This window comes from Struthio camelus, chromosome 3, assembly GCF_040807025.1.
Source record: "Struthio camelus isolate bStrCam1 chromosome 3, bStrCam1.hap1, whole genome shotgun sequence".
Classification (NCBI taxonomy): domain Eukaryota; kingdom Metazoa; phylum Chordata; class Aves; order Struthioniformes; family Struthionidae; genus Struthio; species Struthio camelus.
This window is the reverse complement of record NC_090944.1, coordinates 24,934,233-24,949,901: the sequence shown is the minus strand read 5'-3', so window position 1 is coordinate 24,949,901 and position 15,669 is coordinate 24,934,233. Positions and strand designations below refer to the sequence as shown.

The 15,669-nt window shown below is 41.6% G+C and overlaps 1 long non-coding RNA gene across 1 annotated transcript; it reads right to left on the bottom strand.

Moving 5' to 3' along the window:
* Positions 1-1,529: 1,529 nt before the first annotated feature.
* LOC138066687 (uncharacterized) lies at positions 1,530-12,389 on the bottom strand. Its single transcript, XR_011140059.1, has 3 exons — positions 12,273-12,389; positions 10,621-10,814; positions 1,530-7,965 (listed from the first exon to the last, which is right to left on the bottom strand). It is a non-coding gene; the product is annotated as an uncharacterized lncRNA (long non-coding RNA).
* Positions 12,390-15,669: the final 3,280 nt, after the last annotated feature.

The window sequence follows — 15,669 nt, the reverse complement described above, 5'->3', positions numbered from 1 at the left end:
ATAGACCGGCATTGGATCTGAAAGCATCCAATGAAGTTCTCTATATATGCTAGATGGTAGGGAATTTTTTTTTGTTCTATGCCATATATAATGTTAGCATCAATAGGTACTTGAAAGTCAAGTATTTGCCTATATAGGGAAACTGACTGGTAAAGGAATTATTAATAATTATACCACTGTAGGTAAGCTAGGGAAATTCCCTACGTGGAAACTCCATTCTAGAAAAAAAGCCGCTTTCATTCTGAAATAGTGTGTCTGCTAAGGGAGCAATAGCAACAGAGCTATAGTTAGCAGATTATTCCCAGTGTAAGCAAACCATAAGAATAAAGGAAGTAAAGGGAGGAGACAGAAAAGACAGAGGTATAAAGAAAGTAGATAAGTGGTTAGCCAAAGTTAGCTGTGGGAAGATGTGATGTAACTATCCTTTCTCACGTGAACTTTATAGGCTAAAACAAAGCTTATAGGAAGTCTCCGAAAATAAGTTTGTTTCAAGATATGGTATTTTTTTCAAACTCAGTATTGAAGAGTTCTTGGTCTTCGATCACCTTAAGCTGGAAGTAGGATGTGTATGTATTGAATTCTTCTGTAGTTTGTAATGACAAGATTCTTGGTTATAAGTTTAGTTAGGGCTTAGCACTGTCTTCCTTATACAAAGATCAGAAACTTGAGGACTATGAAAAATGCATGCTAGATCCCTAGCTAGTCGTGATTATGTACCTGGTGCACAATTAATAAAGGCTTACATATAGAATGGAATAATCCTTTAGTGCAATAGGGGGTGACGTATATTTATAGGTACCAGGCTGAAATACACTTTGTCAAGCCAAGAACAGGGCACTATACATGCATCTTAATAATTAAATTAATTGAAGTGGTTAACATACAGCATTTTTGCTTTACTGAAATATGTTTTTTACCATCATTCTTATGTGTCGTCATTATAAGCAAGCTGCTTAATGATGGCCCATGCTAATGCAAATTATATCACTTAACTACATATATTAACATTATAGAAAGCCTCAGATATGCAGGATGAGCAACCATGGAGCTACAAGCAAGAAAAAAAGCTCAAGACTACTGAAACAGGTACCGAGGCAGTGGGTTGCCTCCTACACTACAGGGATGAGATTACCCAGGGGAAATTTTATCTTCTGGAGAAACCTCAATGAGAGAGTGATCTCCCATTTCCCTCTTTGCACATTCTGGTGCTAATAAGAGAGTAGAGCTTTCTGTTGAGGTAACGAGCTTGCTTATGATCTATAGCACAAAAAATAGCAAGATCACACATTGCTGATGCTGTGTTGGTAGGCAATACCATTTCTACAGTGGGAGATATTTCTGAATGGAGAAATTCAAATGTGAAACTGATCCAGAGATGACTACAAAAGGAGTTTAGTCTGAGGGTGCTAGATGTTCGCTATGGGAAACAGCGATACTGGGAGGAGTTTTCAGATTTGATTTCCATGTACTTGAACACTGGAGACTTTCAAATTAAATAATCAGAGAAGTTGAAATTAAATTCCAGGATTTATTTCATTCCGTTTCTTTATTGGACTCCTCCCAGTACAGCTAAATGGTTCCTGTTCTTATCAAATTATTCTTGTTTGTGTAGCTTTCAGTAAAGTATTTTTGAAAGGTTAGATGTTATTGATACATAATTAGCAGGGTCCCCCTTCTTAATAACAGGGAATTCTGTGAATTAATTTAATTTCTGTACGTTCAAAGATAGTGTTTTTATAAATCTTTGCGTATGCATAAAAAGTATGCAGGGGTCATTAAAATCATAAGATAATTAAAGGGAAAGCTGTAGTATAAAAGATTATGTTAAGTGTATCAAGTAATTTCATAAATCTCTGCTTTTTTGACATTACTGATTATCACCCTTCTTAGCCATTTCATTCAAATATGTTCTTGGAGAGATGGTGGTTTTTCTTTCCTGGATGCAATATTGGAGGAGTACTGGTTGGCCAGTTTGCCCTGTTGTTTCTATGCCACTGTCACGACGGCAGAGCAGCAGATGAATTTCCTGCTCTGAGACTTTTCAGAAATTCAGATTTATTCTACTAAGAAGACTGCAGAACTTTTCTCGTGAAAAAAGAAACTATATTCTTACATTATTAGTGAAGGCAGTCACTTGGTATGGGAGATGTCTTTTCAAGTTTCCGTTTTGCCCGTTTTTAGGCTGTTGGGTTATTTTAAATGTAGGGCGATCTCTCTTGTCTTGTCCTTATCTTGAGTACAAGAACCTTTTCAAAGTAGATGTTTTCTTGACCATTAATTTTCTAGTGACCCCACCTCATGTTACAGCAGATAATTCTGGACCACACCTTCGCTTCGCTTCTCTTTCGATAGAAAGTAGCAATCAGTTACATCTCTCAGTTTTGGAAGGCATTTTTACTTCAAATGGTTTTAGTGTCTTAGACATCGCACGGGAAGTGCTGTGCTTCAGAGTTGGTTTCATAACCTGCCTTATTAACGGAGCAACTCTCCCTTGAGACCACTATTAGGAATACTAGTGTTGTATTCAAGGTTTTGAACTGTAAGATAGTTACACCATTTCGAACAGCTCATTTCGATTCCATTTTTTTTCTAAGAAAACAGTCCTTTGATAAAAATAACTGGATTTAAGGTTCTTTAGAATTGGCAGGTAGTCATCACTGAGGGCAGAAAAGTCTAATATGAAAAAGGCTCTCTCCATAGGAGAGTGTTATTAGTCTCTGGTGATATGTTCTTGTCTAGGTAGATGCCCAGATAAGATTTAGGCAAAGTGGGGGGCAAACACAGTCTGTATGGTAATAATGTGAAGTAACAAAGATTTTATACGGTAGGTAATCATTTGAAAAATAATGAATGCTCCAGTTTATGATAAGTTTAAAAGGAAGTCAAGAACCTCTTTTAATGTCTTGTGGAACTATTTGATCGAATAAGTAAAACTACGTCATTGAACCTTTACTGAATATGTGGAATTCATTCCTATAGATTAGTAGGAGGATGTGTCCTAGAAATGTCAAGTCTGTTTTCCAATACTTTGTTAGGACATTCCCACAGAAAGACAGGCATGGATTTCTCCCTTGTAGGTTTAGTTCCAAGTTGCCGAAATTTCGAGCATAGCAGCCCTAACAGGCTTCGTAGCCTGTGAAAGGTAATTGGCATTTCCAGAGGACAGTTCTTCCCATCCCACTGAGGTTCAGGAGCTTCAGGAGGTGTCTCTTTCCGGGTGCTTAAGCAACTGTGCTTCTAAATAAAATGAAATAGGATGAACGTGAGCCAAAGTCTACAAGTATAAGAGCAGTTTGATAAATGTTCATTATGGCTGAGGTTTGCTCCCAGTGGACCAATACAAAGATTGTATACTAATTAAGTTCACATAAGTTCACTCAGAAGGCACTAAAACGGTAATCAGACCCTAGCTGAGGTCTGTGTATGGGGCTACATTTCATGCTATGTTTGAAGGGTCATTTGTTGGGGGACTAATTTTTCTCTTGTACTTCATACCTAAACACTTTCATTTAAAGTTATGCGTTTTCAGCTGGAGAGGAATGTTCTATACTGCTGATGCCATTTGGTTTATTAATATTCTGGGCACATGGAAATTTAATTGGTTTGAATGAACAGTAGTTGTAGGGCCTGTAAGTAGGAGGATTGTAATCGGGAGTCATTTAGCACTTTACTTTCACAGAGCACAAACTCCTTATGACTCACATTAAAAGGATAAGGCTAGATTTTCATCTGGTGTAAATCAGAGGAAAATGTTGCCTGTTGTGAATGTGTGTGCCCTTTGTATTTAGTTAATTACTTTAAGATTTTTCTAATACATCCATTATAGGATTTGCACAATATCATGTAGTCCATCCATGCTTCTGAAATTCTTCTCTTAAGACCTTTCTGGACACTTTCGGTTTCTCATCTATCTTTGTAGTGAAAGACTCGGAACTGAACACAGATTTCAAGGTGAGGATATATTGATTTAGACAGCCGTTTAATACTTTTAGGATTTTTTTTTTTCTGTCTGATACTTCCTTATGTTTTTTCAGCTTTTCAGAGTGCTGCTAAACATGGTGGTAAGGTTCTTATTTTGCTGACCACATCAATAGTCAAATAATTTCTTCCAAGACTGCATTTGATAACATGGTATTTCCTCTGTTTTATGTTGTTCATTCAACCAGTCTTTGTTAGGTCTGTAGGCATGTACTTGCAACTATATCTCAAGCTTCTGTTTTGGCTGTCAAATAACAGTGTCACTTGTAAATTTACCCTGCTCGCTCTCTTTTCCAGATCGTTAATCAAGACATTGAGCAGTAGCCTGCATCTGCACAGTTAATCTTTGGCTTCAATGAGAGTAAAACATGCGTTCCCACTTTTTTGCCTACATCAGTGACAACAGCAGAACTCAATGCAGCTGACGAGGTGGCTAAAAAAAAATCTTCTTGTCCCTATAGATCCTAGCATTGGTTGAAGATGGAACCAGTTTAAATTAACAAAAGTATATACTGTGACTAGTTGTGGCAGCATCACAGTCTGAGGGTGCTTCCAAAAAACCTGTAGGAGTTGCAGGAGTGGAGTCCATGCATGAGTGTCTCATACCATGTGCAGAACCATGCAGTTGTTATTTGGAATCTAACACAGTCCCAAATTGTTACCTGCTCAGCAGCTAACGCCTGTGGGAGACAAAGTGTGGGCTACGGTGTAATGGCTGCATGACTTGCTCTCTAAAATACACATAAGTGTGACTGGTGCACTGGAGATTATTGTACACAGTAGACAAGATACACAACAGACTTACAGTGACTGCAGTGCAATCTATTTTGTCTTTCTCACATCAGACTTTCTAGTCATTAACAGGGGGATTTCTGCATATAACTTCTGTGATCATTGTGGTTCATTCAGCAACCATGGGGTAGCATGGGAGGCCTACAGTCCTTATAAACTCTACTTTCTCTTTTTTCCCTATGTTATATTCCCACATCTTCAATTTAGGATGACTAAGTCCTGGCATCTCTGACATTGCCAAATAATTGCCTGCCCCCTAGTCAGCTGTGGGCTTTCCACTGTTTTCGTGCTCCTGAAATACTGATGCTGCTTCATGGCAAAAGAGCTACTTGAAACTTGTGTACAAAATCCTCATACAAGATATTCCTTTCTTTAATTCATCTCATCCCTCAGATGCACGTAGGCAACTTGTGGAAGGAATGGGCTGGGGAGCGGGAGAGAGAATGTGTGAGCAGATGGGGAAAAATGGGATCAGATATGAAAACACCAGGAAAGGATTCACAGCTGAGAAACCTGAACAAAAAAGAAGTGTTTGGTTAGTTGGAAATAGATGGTAATGTCTGTTTCAATTTGGCAAGGAAGATCAACTTACTTTTTGGCATTTTGCTAAGGCAGCTCCTGAGGGAGCTGAGCTGAGCTGCTTCTCACTTGGGTACCTAAAGATTTCTTCTGAGGATGTTTAGATGCCTCTTTCTTTCTATATGTAGGAATCTGCCTGATTGGAGCTGAGGGTTTTCACTGGGCAGCAGGGTGGTTAGGAGTTTGAAGTGCTTCTCGAGTATCTTTTGAAAATCTAGCTTTTGATCTCCATGGGATTGCACACCTCTAGTGTCTACTGTTCCTGAATCTCACTGCTGCCATGGTTAGAAAGCTTCCAGTTTTCAGTTTAAACTGATTCATGGAGTCCTATTTGTTTTTCATACCAACACACTGCTACTTCCATCTTCCCCTATCCCTCCTCTTCCCTTCTCCAGTGCATTTGGAACAGTCCCCTCTGCTGGATTAAACACACTGACTCTGAAGAACGATTACACTGATAGTCAAGGCCATTCTCACAGAATCTTAACTAAGAGCCACCACTCTGCTTTGTACACATCTTAACCTTGCATCCTATGCCATAGCCATTCTTCCAGGCCTGTCTCTCCTCTCAGATTTGTCTTTAATTACAGAGAGTAGAAATATGCTGTGGGTGCTTTTGGGCAGGCAGTATGGGGGATGTGGGAAGGCTCTGAAGCACAAGAGCAAATTCTGTGCATGTTTCAAGGTGGGAGTCTGCTTTGTTGGAAGGCTCCACCTCAAATGCTGCAATTCAGCCTTGCAATTCACTCATGCTGCCTGCACGAGCCTAGCTGAAACCTCCTGTGCAGTAGGCTCTTCGCCACTCCAAGCAGCCTCCGTACCTGTTGAACCTGAAATTGTCATTGTTCAACATGGAATACTTGGCATGTTAGGGCATCCTAGCGAGATCTCCATAGGACTTTCAATGCTAGCACATTGACTTCTTTCTCTCACTGATGGAAATGAATCTTATACCTCTTGGCATCACGTTTAGGTTTCTCAGCCCTGCATTGCGTTGGCAAGGGGTTGTCAGATTGTGCTTAGCTAGAAACGTGAGGTCCTTCTATTTTGCTGCTAAATGACGGGCTTCCAAGTTTATAGCAGAAATTCTAGTGTTAATCTCTAAATATGTGGCTTTGTACTCCAAGATCTTCAGTTTTATTCTGCCTGTGTCACTCTTAGTCCATGCGTACAATACCCTGATCCTCCTCTGCATTGACAAAGTCTTTCAATCTTGTGATGTGCTCTAGTTTCATTAGCATGTTTTCATTTTCTTGTGCCAAGGTCATTAATGAAAGTATGAAATAAGATCAGTTCCAAGGTTCCAAGTTCGAAGAAGCCATAATTGGTTGTGCAGGATATGTTTTGCAGATAAACAAAGGACACAGCAGATCCTCATGGGGGCAAATCAGCCTAATCCTGGTGACCTTTATAGAGTTATCGTGATTATTCAGAGGATGTTGCTTCATTTTGGTCTTGCGTCCTGCATACAGCAAAACAGTTCCTTTTCCTGCCTTATGAGAAATGGAATAAGATTTGGAAGAAGCATGATTAGAGGAATAACACCAATATCGAGGTGGTGGCCAGTGAGAAATAACTAGTCTCTTACTACTGAGTGCATTTTGTAGCAATTTGGTAAAGGAAAAAAAGGAGAGGGTCTTAACGGAGATTTGGGAAGAGGGGGTGGATATGCTAGCTGACTGCTCTGAATAGCCACATAGGGAGGCCTTACAGAAATGCTCTATGTTCTCAGAGGCATAGAGTCAGAAGTGTATTGTCCTCCTAATGTGACTCAAACAGCCACTTGTGAAAAATAGATATGCCTTTGTGTAACACATTAATCAAGCTTATTGCATGTCTTCTCATGTATGGAATACCATTATCATGATTCATATGTACATTTTACCTTATTTTATGTGCAGAATTAATCGCATTTTCTGTGGAATGGAAAGACATATTCAGTGATTTTTGTAATAAATAACAATGAATACTTTGTTAAACACTGAGTTAAACGTTATGTTAAATCAAAAAACATTATTAAGCATTTGAAAACCTGTTAGGAGTAATAAAGCCTGTGGGCTCCAGGAGGGTTCGCACAGAATCACACAGAATGGTTGAGGTTGGAAGGGACCTCTGGAGATCATCTAGTCCAACCTCCCTGCTCAAGCAGCATCCTCTAGAGCATATTGCCCAGGATCACATCCAGATGGGTTTTGAATATCTCCAGCGAAGGAGACTCCACTACCTCTCTGGGCAACCTGGTCCAATGCTCTGTCACCCTCACAGGGAAGAAGTTTTTCCTCAGGTTCAGATGGAACTTCCTGTGGTTCAGTGTGTGCCCGTTGCCTCTTGTCCTGTCGCTGGGCTCCACGGAGAAGAGACTGGCCTCATCCTCTCGACACCCACCCTTCAGATACTTGTACACGTTGATGAGATCGCCTCTCAGTCTTCTCTTCTCCAGGCTAAACAGGCCCAGCTCTCGCAGCCTTTCTTCAGAGGAGAGATGCTCCAGTGCCCTCATCATCCCCTAATCGCAGAGGGCGGTTGCCCCTCTGTGTTCCCTAATACCTGTTGCTGTGGTACACCAGCCATTTTCTTGTCCCTTTCTGTCTCTCTTCTCTCTATTTTACTGACGCTCTGGGTAAAAACAAAGAAGAACAAGAGATTACTTTCCAACTGGTAGGCTTTAACCCAGTGCTGACATCCTTTTGCCTTTTCCTCATGTTTGGATCTCCATTTTTGCAGGCTTTCCTGACCTAAACAAATCTGAGTTAAAAGGATCTTCCCAAATTTTTGCTGGTCCCCTGGATCTGTTGTGTAAAGGAGGTGCCTGCCTCTTCTGGTAACCCGAAGAGAAATTTTTTAAACATGGCTTGTATTTTTTGATATCCAAAAATCAAAAGGAGGAGAGTTACTGGAGAGACATTTTGGCAGGGAGTTGGTGGTCTCTGTTGTGAGGGTTGATGGCTGTTTGTAGGATGGAGTAGCAAAGTGCATGAGAAGCAAATTATTAAGCTGACATTTTTAAGGTTGTCCTCATTTTAGAAGATGCCACTGTCAAAAGTGTTACCAACAGGCAAATTTATATTTTGTCTGAGGAGAGTAAGGACACAGCAAGACAGTACATCCTATTCCCTTAGAATAATGTCCCCAGAATAGGCGCAAGCACACACTAACCCTGCATGAGCAGTGCCTGAAAGCTGTGTCCATTCACAATCTCCACGCTAAAGCACTACTTTTGGCGTAAGTTCATTTAATTACAGCAGGTCAACATGCAGCACACTACAGAATGACAGGAAAGCTGCAGATACTTCCCTGTAACATCTCTTAGAATTGCTTTCTTTTGGCAAGTGTCTGTATAGCCTGAGCTAGGCAATTTACCTCGTAATAATAAATTATGCTGACTGAGGGCGTTAATTAATCTGTAAGCCAGCAACATGACTCTAGAAGGTATTTTCCCCCATTGTTCAGTAAGCACTGTTAGAATAAAAGACACTTTTCTTCCAACTGATGTGGTTTTCTTTTAGCTGTGGGTTTCTTTAACTGATGTGATGTCTCATCATCTGGGCAATCAGATAAGTGGAGGAGGAAGCAACAATCTTTGGGATGGAGATGGAAGGGTGTTGTAGGGGGATGCAGCAGATTTTCGTGCTGTCTGTCATTGTGTTTGTTTTGAAGAGGCAGATTTTTACAGTCTCTGAACACTTGTAGTATCATATAATATCCCCTGGAATGGTCCCTTGCCCAGTTTGTGACAAAGTGACGCTCCAAATGGGATTGAGAGAGATAACCTAAGCAGTCGGGTGTTCAGTAATGTGCAGTAGCAGGTTGCCATTCTTGCAGCCTAGCTCTAGTTCCTTTATTTTTATCACACTGAGGATCCTAACTAGTGCTGTATCCCCTATGTGCTTTTCTTATACTTATTTTTATTCCAGCACTAAGCACCTGTCAGTAACAGGGCCAAGAAACAGTCTTCTCAAAAAGGCCGTAAAATTCAGGCCTCAGTACAGGATTGTGGTGGTAAAGCCACCAGCTGGAATACTGAAAAACAGCATTTGGCTGTTTGTCAGAGCACAAAGAGGCAGGTAACAGCCACGCCAAAACAGGTAGCTGATGGAATAAGTTGAGATGTCAGGAGAAGAACGTGGGATCGTTTCAAAGAAGGAGGTACCTACTTTTATACTGAAGAGAGAGACTCCTCCAGCAGCTTTACTGAATCTGGCTCCAAACAGGATTTAAACCTTTGCCAGAGCTTGCAATGAGCAAGGAGCCAATCTAGCTAACGCTAGTTTACAGGCTTTCCCACAAGGATCCTAGGTGGACACGAGGATGACAGCTTTCCTTCATATGGCATTGATCTCTATCAGTTCAGGAGGCAAAAGGGAGGGGTGGAAAAGCTTGTGCCTCCTTGGCTTGAGCAGTCATGGAGCCACATCTGAACGTGCAGTATTGCCCTTTTTAATTCCCTACGTTAGTGTTTAGGCTGTAGTTCCGCTGTTTTATCAGTCCATAGTCTTAAGGGGCTCTTTGATTGCACTGGAGAAGGAATTGCCATTCCCAGCTGGACACAATTGTTACTGTGTATTGCGTATTAAGTAGTAATCTGAATGCTACTAAACTCAGAGCAAGTCTGTGAAATGTAGTATATATAAATCTTTTCCCTCTGACATGGATCCAGCTGGAGTAAGGCATGGAAAGGGAAAGAAAAAAAGCCTTCACGTCCCTCATCTCTTATTGTAGAAAATCCTTTTTGTTCCAATTTCCCCACATTCTTTGCATTCTTTTGCGATGACGGTTGGATCTGGAGCAAGAACCAGCCAGACCATGAACCTGCTGCAAAGCCACAGGCCTAAGGCACAAAGATAAACCTTAGTGAATACTCCATCGCAGGAGAAGGGGAGTGTGCCTTGTGCAGCATCTTTCCTGGAGAGGGAGGAATGGAGAGGGAGCATCAGGAACAAAACTTCTGATGAAATCTATTCCCTTTCAGTGAGATGGAGAGGAAAGTTCTCTGGCCTTTTTCCAGTGAAAATGGCAGGACCTGCCATTTGGGCCCTAAACTCTGGACGTCATACAACCTACCTTCCTGTGTTGAGTTTACCATTCATATTCTCCAATTGGGTCCAGAAGCTACAGGTAGAGTACTTCAGGAGGATACGACTTATATTTTAAAGTTCACTATGTATAGCATGCCTTGTACATGCAGTAAGGGGCTTGTTCCCATTAATGTTGCAATTTTCATTGCTGAATATTTGGGAGTAGCTTAATTCATCTGGTAGTGCAGGAATGTACCTGAATGGATCTGTTCTGAATGAGGTTGGAGTTCTCCAGGCGTTTGTCCTTTGAAGCATATGTTCTAAGGAGGCAGTTCTTTTTTAATGCCCAGCAAAGGATTGTTTGAGAAACCACAGCAACCTGCTCCAAGACACCCTCTAAGCATCTGTCCTCAGCTGGGAGGAGGAATATGGCCACAACACCGCATCCTGCTGTTAGAGGAAAGTAAAGCTGAGAAATAGGTAATGTTGCTTTTTTCTTGATCAAAGAAAGCGAAGTGAAACAGAAGCCTCACAGCCTTTTATTTCAATCTAATTGAATAGAAAAATTAAGGACAATTAGTCTAATCTGGACTTTATAGCTGAAATCTAATCTCTGTCAAAACACTTCTAGGATGGGCATCATGCCTGTTTAAAGCCATTATAATCATGGTAACAGAACTTGCACGCTAATTTGTGCTGCCGTTGCCACAAAGCACCTTGGTGATTTTCCTTCTATCCTCATTTCACATAGTAGGTGAGACTGAGTCCATGTTAAAACTCACTATCCGGTGGTGAAAGTGTATCTGCCTTAGGCAGATGCGTCAGTTAGTTGTTTAAGAGACATATAAACAATTTAAAGGCAATTATTTAAGGTGGAGTCTTGTGTGTTTGCAGGCATTGCTGTGCAACAGGCAGTGATGACTTGCCCGTAATATCTTTGGGTAGCTTCTATCACTTTGTCGTCATGACTGTACTTAGGGCATATCTGGAAGAATATCACAGTCTGCATGTGATTACTGCTTTATTTGTTTACAAAGTCGCTTCCATGTTTCCATCTCAACCCAGCCCTTTCCAGAGTTACAGGGGCACCTGGTATGTCGTCTGCTGAGGACATTAGGAACTTTTTAATGAACAACGAAGTGTTTGGAGCATAATAGGTAACTGCATTTGAGAACGCAGGAAATCTTTACTCATTCTGAGTAGCTCCAGAATACAGGAGGCTGTTTGATAGAGCTCCCATCAGCTTTCACTGCATAGATGTCCGTTTTGTGCTGCTAATAACCTCCTGCCTGAAGACGTATCACATTTCTCTCATGGAGTTTTTAAAGCTTTATCTGATTCAAGAGTTAGATCTAACCCCTGCTTCAAACACCACTAGAGAGCTTGTTAAAACTGAATGTTAAACATCTATGTTACATTCCAACACTTCATTTAATTTCTTTCTTTTTTGCACTTAAAGCACTATCTTACTTTTGTTTAAAGTCCACTTCCTTGTCTGTTTTTTTCATATGCCAACAAAATATTTAGATCATGTAGATTGCAGTGTGGCAGAGCTTTAAAATATTTAAATGTAAGCCAAGGACTGCTTTATAACTCATCATTTTAATAAGTCCGTAAGAACCCTGAAGTACTGGTTAAGCCTTGGGCCTAAAACACTCAACTGCTTTTTTACATTTCAGAAGTTCTGTTTTTACCCACAAATCTAAAGTTCCAAAATATTAGAAAACCCTCAGTTTATGAACAAAATGAGAGATTGTGTTAACAGATTTCATGCAGTGTTCAGGCTCTCAGTTCCTTGTTCAGGCACTTAAATACCTCATAAGCATCTGAATGATGCTTGAAAGGTTATGATGCTTAAAGGCTGTGGGAGCTGGGCGTAGTTAGTATCCCTGAAATCAGGGCACTTACTCAGTTGCACTGGCTGATGGTCTGTGTCACCAGGAGAGAAGGCAGGCCAAGTCAAGCAAAGCACATTTCATCCTCCAGATCCTTTCAGCAGGTCCTTTCCTAGGGCACAACTTGTTGTTTACAACAAAGGAAATGTTTCAACTACAACACAGTTCCCAGGGGGCACTTTGCTGTCTCCGTTAACCAGAGGAAATAAGACACACCTCCTCATGTGACCTCAACAACTTCTTTCTACCGCAGGGATACCAAAAGCCTCCTTAGGCTGCTGCTTTACCTTGTCAAAAGATGCTGCATTTGTAAACGAATATGGGCTCTTAGGTAGACACTGAGATTTAAAAAGGGCGGTTAGATTCTGAAATGCTTTAGAAAATCATAACAGGTCCTTATTCCAATCCAAAGGTCATGTGCTGCTGTGACGTATCCTGGAATAAGAAAAGCAGCCCTTCTACTTGACAAGTTGAAGGTGGCACTGCACACTGATACTGATACTGCCCTATTTATAACACAGATTGTTTCCCATTAGTTGAAAACTAGAGCTCCACTTTGCTGAGATGCTGTGTACATCCTGCAAAGCACTTTGACTTTATTGGCAGCTGGGGTTGCTTATCATCTTGTGAGAAGTTCTCAGCAGTTTACAGGAGCAGTTTTCAATAGGAAAGCAGTTCTCTGTGTTCCTCTGGATTATAAATAGATTGCGTCCTTAGCTAAAGGGTTTGTCTCAGTGTTCAGAACGGTGTTATTGAAAAGGTCAATATTTTATCAGTGTAGCTGTCTATATCTCAATATTTCAGAAGTGCTGAGCATCCATAATTCCTTGGTTTCTAGGTGCTCCGTTCTGAATTTCAATGTATATATTTAAGTATGTTATTCATTTTGTGTTCATGATGCAAACCATGAAATATTCTTTAATAAAGCATTTTTTGCTAGCAGTTGGCCAGGTTAAGTTGCAATCTTTTGTACACACAATATTTTATTCTGAACTTGCTTTTGATAAATACTAAACAATTTGAAGGAAGTATATGTCTCCCACCCCTTCATCCCATCATTGCTATGCTATCAGGCAGATGAGTAGACTAAAGGGCGATCCTGTGCATAGCTTTTGGAGGCTGATAGACCCACTGGCTGCAGCAGGGTCCTGGGCAGGTTCTGCACTCAGGATGGCCAGAGCCAGCCACAGCAACACAATGCTGACATAATGAAAACGTGAGAAATATACCAGTTAAAATACTCTTGCAAAATGGTGCCCAGCTCTAATCAGCACAGAGCAGAGCAAAGCAGCAGGAAAAACTGGGAAGTGGCTGACAAGAACTATCCAAAGGTGGTGGTTTAAAATCTGCCCTTATATAACTTGGTGAAGTCACCAAATATGATTTAGGTCCAGCAAACCCATTCAATTTCTTATCCTATAAATAGTTTGTTCTCTCCAGCAGCATAAAATTAAGGCTTAATAGTGGTTTGGCAGTTTCCAGTTGTTAAAGGGAAAAATCTGAGTATTTTGCCAGTTCTTGGTAAGGGAGGAGCATGGTGATACACCCTGCAACTCGTTTCCATTAGAGCACACTGGCTCTGAGTTAATGTTTGAACTTAACCCCTTTCTGGGATTTGACATATCTGATTATTAAGAACATATAAGAAACCCTAAACCTCAACCTAAGCTTCCTTTCCAAGATCCCTATCTGCCAGCATGACTCAGCACTGGAGTCTCTGAAAATCTCTCTATGCAGGATTTTAGCACCTCAGGTTCAGTGACTTGGCAGACTATCTCTGCATTTTTATGCAAACCATTTTCTATACAGACTTTTGGATTTCTGAAGAACAGGGGAAAACCTCCAAAATGGTTTTATGATTATCACTTATGACTCGGGTTTCCCAGCTTAATTCTGCGTTGCTAACTGGAAACACAGAGTTAAAGAAGACTGTAGTGGGATTACTAAAGAAGCCAGGCAGGAAGGAGAAAACAATGGCTTGGATAAAAACTTTCCCTCAAACATATATGGGTAATCAGGCTTAGGGACATGAAGAGGGACACCTCAGCTCCAATCCTGGGCTATGAGGTTGCTTTGTGAAGGCTGGGGAGACACTGAAGATCTGACCTGCAGGAATATAAACTGTACAGCGACAGAGGGTGCGGAGCAGGGTTGCTGAGGTGTGTCAGTGAGGAGCTGACAGCCTGGGAAGACTCACTTGGAGCTGGCTGCAAGCAATGCAGGCGGCTCCTGCAACTCCTGAGGAGGAGCCAGCAGGACCTGCCTGGGCTGGGAAGGGGGAGGATATGTGTAGGTAAGGGAGTATGCTGGGAGCAGCATGTGTGGCGGGGGGTTATACCTTGGACCTGTGTCCCTTTGATTTTTGGTGGGGAAGAATAAATAGGGTTTCTTTTGGAGAAGCTGCATGTGATTCATGGTAATCAACTGCTGTCGTAGGCTCCTGGGGGAAAGCAAACCTTTTTCAGGGAGAGCTGAAGTGGTTGTAGTTGGTCACAATGAGACTGTAACCCAAACCTTAGTGTAAACCTTGGTAAATCTCCCACGAGAGGAAGGCCACAAGCTCCTCCGCTCACTGAGCTTGCCTGAGGAGACTCCAGAAGGGAGTGTATGTGGCCCAGAAATCACAACAGGACCAAATTCTGCTTATGTTGCTTACTGTCCTTATTCTTCAGTTCGAAAATCACACAAATACATCACAGTCATCCCTGCCTTTGCTGTGGATCCTCTGCACTGAGGAGGTCCCGGACTGAGAGTCCTGAGAGGGCAGTGGACTGGCTCAAATTGCGGACCTGGTTTGTGTCAGTGGCACAACTGTGTGTATAAAGCAAGTACACTTAAGGGGGCTGTGATTCAGGCTGCCCCCGGAGCGCCTCTGTGCACTTCTCCATGATCTGAAGAGCCTACAGGGCTGGTGCTTCTTCCGAGCACCATTGCACCGCAGCTTCACCAACAAACACTGCTTCTACGGCCAGCCCTTTCCTTTTAGAAACATACCCAGCCCAAACAGGAGAGGACTGAATACACGCTCTTGATCCCGAGTGGATCAACTGAGGGGGAAAAAATACCTCTGCAAGATTCTCCTTACAGAAGTTTTTCATGGACGGCCCTTGCCATTACAGGAGTGGGGTTTTCCCCTTAGGAAGTGGTAAGGCTAACTCCCATATCCTATATTTCCGTGTGGATTTACCTGTGTCCTCATGGTCACCAAGGTCCAGGTGGTCTACACAGAACAGTGGTTTTGCTGTCTCCTCTCCTCGCTCCTCTCCCTCCACGGGTGTTTTGCAGTGAAGTTTCAGTCCTTTTGTGCTTTTGCCCTAGGATCTTGCCTCCCCTTAACAGTATTTTTTACTTCAGGGCAGGGCATATCTAAGCCAAAAACAGAGAAGTGTTTTTCATTCATAAAGGTTTCT